The sequence below is a fragment of the Erpetoichthys calabaricus genome, chromosome 17 (genome assembly GCF_900747795.2).
Source record: "Erpetoichthys calabaricus chromosome 17, fErpCal1.3, whole genome shotgun sequence".
Lineage (NCBI taxonomy): Eukaryota > Metazoa > Chordata > Cladistia > Polypteriformes > Polypteridae > Erpetoichthys > Erpetoichthys calabaricus.
The window spans coordinates 6,271,129-6,277,442 of NC_041410.2; positions in this window are offsets into that span (position 1 = coordinate 6,271,129).

Sequence of the window (6,314 nt, forward strand, 5' to 3'; positions counted from 1 at the left end):
TTGTTTCCTGCCTTGTGCCCTGTGTTGGCTGGGATTGGCTCCAGCAGACCCCCCGTGACCCTGTAGATAGGATATAGCGGGTTGGATAATGGATGGATGGAATCTTCCATGTATTATGATTTTTAGTTGCCATTATGTACACAAGCCAGAGATTTATAGTCCTCCATCTCCTTGTGGGGCTTTTTAATATATTTTGGGAACATTCCCTCACATTTTGAACTTTATACCCAGCGTCCCACTATTTGAGGCCTTTAAGGCTGAAGCTTGCAGTTAGCAGTTGGGGTAAGCTGGACTGGGGGTGGGGGGACCATTCTGGACAGGCCTGTCTTTTGTGGACCATTCTGGAGATCTCACATCCATCTTAACCAGGTTTGAGACTCACAATGACAACAATGAGGTGATTTGGATTTTTGACCAAATCACCCACTCTTGTCTTTAAGCACTGCCCTGTGCCATAGGAGAAACTGTCTGAAGTATAAGCCCCATATTATACTTTATATTTTTGCTGCTTTTCATCTAATTCAGTTTTTTTTAAACAAAAACATAATAAGCCAAACAGACAATGAAATGGATTTGTTTTTACTTCAAACATTTTCCCCACCTCCTTGTAAAGTCTGTGGGTCGGCTGAAACCTGAGAAATGCGCCGAGTTTACAAATGTCTGCTTTCTGAGTTCTGAATATGAGGAGACATTATGCCTCAGTCTGGGTAGGGATTCCATTTACTGTGGTGTCGCGGGTCCACAGCTCACGTCAAGGAGGCCACTTTTTAAATAAATAATCAGCGCCTTCGTGGCTTAGAAAGGGGGCGTGGTAGTGAGGCGGATCAGTTCCCGGGGAATTCGTGATGCGGGCGATCCTCGCTTTAAGTGCATCTGATCCACGTCTCCGTGATAAATAGAAGCGCGAGGTGGCTAGAGGAATGAGAGAAGAAAAGAAAGAAACAGAGGTTGCAGGAAAAGATGGTGACAGGAAGCAGGGAGAGGAAAGCCAGTGCAAGAGTGTGTGAGCGAGTGAACGAGTGAGTGAATGAGTGAGTAAACGAGTGAGCAAGTGAGTGAATGAGTGAGTAAACGAGTGAATGAGCGAGCGAGTGAATGAATGAGTGATTGAATGAATGAGTGAGTAAACGAGTGAGCGAGTGAGTGAGTGAACGAGTGAGTAAACGAGTGAATGAATGAGTGAGTGAGTGAACGAGTGAACGAGTGAGTGAATGAACGAGTGAGTAAATGAGTGAGCGAGTGAGTAAACAAGTGAGTGAGCGAACGAGTGAGTAAATGAGTGAGTGAGTGAGTGAGTGAGTGAGTGAGTGAACGAGTGAGTGAGTGAACGAGTGGGTGAGTGAGTGAACAAGTGAGTGAGTGAGTGAGTGAACGAGTGAGCGAACAAGCGAGTGAGTGAATGAGTGAGTAAACGAGTGAGTGAGTGAACGAGTGAGTAAACGAGTGAGTGAACAAGTGAATGAATGAGTGAACGAGTGAGTGAGTGAACGAGTGAGTGAACGAGCGAGCACAGGCTCACGGGCAGCTGAGCAGTGAGCCTGGATGTTTGGCCGACACCCGAGGAGCAGTCCATTGTGGTCGCTCCCGCTGAGCATTTTGAAGATCAGGAGTGACCAGAAGGAGGATGGCTCACCGCATAAGGCCAGTGAAAGTAGTGGGAGTCAGGACTTGGGAAATGAACCCCCCCAGTGTGAGTGCCCTGGTCACTGGGGAGCCCAAGTCACTGTCTGGTTAAGCCAGGGATCGGCGAGGTGAACAGACCAGGAGGAGAACGCAGAGAGAAGGTCAGCTGCAGGTAGGGTGGCTCCCCGGGTGCATAGCCTGGAGAAGCAGGGTGTCACCAGTAGAAGAAAGGCACCAGGCTTTGTGTTTGTTTAAAGGGACAGCTTTCAGCCATTGTTTTAACCTCGGGTTTTAGAAGATTTTTTTTTTTTCTATTGGATTTGAACCCCCACGATTTCACCTTGTTTTTATTGGATTATTTATTTGAAGGTTTTGATGCACTGCTCTATTTATTTGTTTGTTTGTTTTAAATCAAAGCACTTTGCACTTTTTGCACCATCCCCTTGCTTCATTGTTGTGCCTCATTGCCTAGCTCCTCGGTGACATTACAGACGGTGTTGGGTTCAAGGGCTCCCAGAAGGAAGATGGGAGCATGGAGCGAACCCGCATCATCACATTTACTTCCATACTACAAGACCACCTTGTGTCACTTTTTATTATTAATTATTATGCTCCCCTACAATCCTGGAGTAAGTGGGTTTTGTGAATGTTATGTCCCTTACTTATTACAGATTGCATTACTTACATTTCATGTCCAACCAATTTGGTGTTGCAAGTAATCAGCATTGAGCAGTTACAAAAATCAGCAAAATGACAAGGGGACCCACATTTTTGCACAGCCAGTTTTTCACATTTGATTTAATTTCATACAACTAAAAATCTTTGTTCGGAAAACACTGCAGGACTCAGATGTTCCTAGGAAATGAAAGACATACCGCTGTTATCTTTTTTATTGAAAGTCGAGTCAATTATTATGCAGGCTGAGAGGGGTTCCCAAACTATTTCATATGACTGTATTTGCGCTAATCCAAGACAAAGGCTGTGGGCTGAGGGAGGTGGAAGCGTGGTGTCAGGAGTGGGGAGCCGGGCAGGGCCCTCCTCACTGTCCTGTTTCACTAATATGCGGTGTGGAATATGGCCGGCAGCTAATCCCAGCCAATACCCCCAAGCCGGCAGATGGAGCCATCCCTGCAACATGGAGGGGCCCCAAATTCCAGCAGGGCATCATGGAACTTGGAGTCTTTCATCACAGCCCTGCTGGATACCGTGGGGGCCGCTTTTGTATTTTCCGTATAGCCCGGAAGTACTTCCCAGCCACGGGGACGGCAAGGATGACGTACTTCCGGGCTGAAGAAAGGAAGAAGTTTTCACCTGACCCGAAAGTGTTATAAAGTCTACATGGACTGAGGGACAGAAACACTTCCGGGTTAAAGACTTTAAAAGGACTGTGGGAGATCCCAGCAGTGAGCCAAGTTGGGAGTGGAGGACTGATTAATTGTAGTGTATTGTGATTGTTTATTGATTATTGGAGTATTGTGGAGTGCAGGGTGCTTTAATTTAATATTTGGACTTTTTATGTGCTGTCTGACGTGTGGTCGGAGGGTTCAAGGGGTTGAGAGCGCCCCCTATCTGTCACAGCGGGCAGATCTGTGGGGGACGGCTAGTAGCTAATAAACAGAACTCAAACTAGACCTGCAGCCCCCCGGCCCACCGATACAGGTGATCGTCCCTCAATAGCAGACAGGGTGGCTCGCCCACTTGTTTGTCATAAAGTGCCACTCCGGCTTTACCCTCCCATCTCTCTCTGTAAACTGGTTTCTCTTTTGGTCTGCCAGTCTAGTCCTTGCCCTGAGGGAGAAAATAAAGGGGTTTGGGGGGCTACCTGGCATCTGGTTTAATGCAAAAGGAAAAACTGAAAAGCTCTAGCAATATATTACTGAGGACACTCGACATCCTTTAGTGCCTCCTCTTAGGCTAAGCAGGTTTGCTTCATTGCAGCAGAACTCTGTATTCTTGGATCGGTTTTCTCTGCACTTTTGGTCCAGGTTTTTAAATAGAGGAAGAAGCAGGACCTCCGGGATCATAGCGAAAGGGACATCAGTGGGTTTCAGGAGGAAAAGAGACGTCATTTAAGCATCTTTGTTTCCCCAGACGCTGGTGTCAGTGTTCTTACCTCAACATTGTCACACAGATGCCCCCAATTCACCCACGTGCGACACACACTGATGACACGCAGCCCTGGTGTGCCCTCACTTTCTGCACTGACATGGCTGCCTACATCACCCTTAGCTGTGCATTTGCCCTTCTTCTTTCTAGGCATGCCTGGCCAATCTTTCTTGCCCACAGTCCCATTAAGTGGAGCCACCATTGTGTGCAACTGGATTCATGTACTGTATATGTGTGTCAGAGCCTATGTACAGATCCATGTGTCCATCTCATTTACGTGTACTAACCTTCTACAGGGGTTACGTGTGTTTCCCTCTCTTTCTCCCAGAGGTCTTTGCACTTTAAAACTCCTCACTGCTTTCGATATTTGCTTCTCCTAACAGGAACCCGACATGCGGCCCCTCGAATCTCATCTTGTGAGGGCTCCGAACTAATTTCACTTTCGAAAGGTCAGGCTGTTCCTCCGTGATGTCTAATGTAGCTCTAAGCTACCAGCCGTTGGAGCCTCGACTGGGAGAAGGGGTGGTGAGCACATGAACTCCATTCGCTTCCTATCTCTCCCGTACAGCCATCAGGTCTGACTGATGCCAGCTCCACCGTGAAGCCTCTCATTCAGTCCAATTCCAGTGATGTGAAGGGTCAGTTGACGCCCGTGGAGACTCATCTTATGCTCAGCTGGAAGAGTGTTTCATTAGTTTATCTAAAAATTACTGCATTACAAGGCAAAGATTACAAAAACTGGGTCCCCGTTACAAGTCTTCCGTTCTGGATGTGGTTACTGACCCGTTAAGAGAGTGCAAAGCCAGCAGTGACGTGCCGGGAGGTTCATGGCTGGTGACTCCTTCAGAGCGAGATTTACAAATAAATGAACCCTAAAGAGTAGCTGGTTCACTATTCAGCTGGCACATTGACTACTGGTGATGTTTCATATCTCATCAGCTTTCTTTACACACACACACACACACACACACACACACACACACACACACACACACACACACACACACACACACACAGAGGTAAGGCGCATATCTGGCTAAGAAAGAACGGTGAGAGAGCGCGGAGAGAGCGCATCTGCTCCTCACCCTCCACGTGTGCTAAATTTGACGTTGCAATTCCACAATTCACATTCATTCAATACAAAAGAATTGAGTGGTATACAAGAAAAAAAAAACGGATTTCAATTTTGACCTTCATTCAAATATTTAGATGTTTTTAAAAGCTTCTGATGCTTTAATCCGTTTTAATACAGACTGTTCAACTAAAGAATAACAAGAAAATCAAAAGAATATTTTATTTACGCAGTGGTAGCGCTGCTGCCTCGCAATTAGGAGACTTGAGTTCGCTTCCCGGGTCCTCCCTGCGTGGAGTTTGCATGTTCTCCCCGTGTCTACGTGGGTTTCCTCCCACAGTCCAAAGACATGCAGGTTAGGTGGATTGGCGATCCTAAATTGTGCTTGGTGTGTGTGTGTCCTGCGGTGGGATGGCACCCTGCCCGGGATTGGTTCCTGCCTTGTGCCCTGTGTTGGCTTGGTTTGGCTCCAGCAGACCCCCGTGACCCTGTGTTCAGATTCAGCGGGTTGGAAAATGAATGGATGGATATTTTATTTAAGGTCAAGTCAAGTTGGTGAGCATGCACTGGTACAGCGCATTGCTGCACCCACCACACGATGAAACAACTCGGGATCCCGGTTGCCAACCCCCCAGACAGACACACTGCTGATGGCCATGCCTAAGAGGTCATTAAAGGCCTGGCTCTTGGTTTTTATCAGGACCCTCATAAGCCCAGACCCTCAGACTCCTCATGCAGTCTCTCAAGAGCTCCGATCAGAGCCTCCATCGACACCACGAACATCACAGCATCGTCAGCAAAGCCAAGATCCGTGATTCTATCTTCACCAACTGATGCCCCACAGCCGCTGGACCGCACAACCTTGCCCAACACTCAGTCCTTACAAGCAGAACAGAGTGGGAGCAGAACAGACCACCTGACGGGCCCCAGAATGAACTGGGAAAAAACGCAGAGCTTTTTTTTTTCCCCCCTTAAGGTCAAAATTAAATTTTTAAATATTGGATTTTTTTTTTTCTTAGAATGATCCCATTTTTTATAACATTGAAAACCGTTTATGGTCTTACCTTTATTTGTAAACTAGCTGAAATACTTTATTTTCCTCCCGGGCAACGCTGGGTGTTTAATTGTTTGAGAAAAATACAATAAAAAAAGAACAACCTTAATTTCAAAAGCAACAGGGGCGCGGTGGTGGCACTTAAACATAAAGGATGCTGGCAGTCACCCCCAGTTTGCCCTCTGCTGGTCGTTCCGAGTGGCAAGTGGATGATGACATGCATACAAGACCTCAAGATCACCCCCCACCCTACCCAGAAGGGGGTGAGTTAGGGCTGATTTCACCCTACAGTATTTTTAGTCAAGCAATGACAAACATCTGCACCAAGTGTCATGAAAATTGCTTTGGACGTGATAGATAGATAGATAGATAGATAGATAGATAGATAGATAGATAGATAGATAGATAGATAGATAGATAGAAAGAATCCGGAAAGTATTCCCAGCGCATCATCACTTT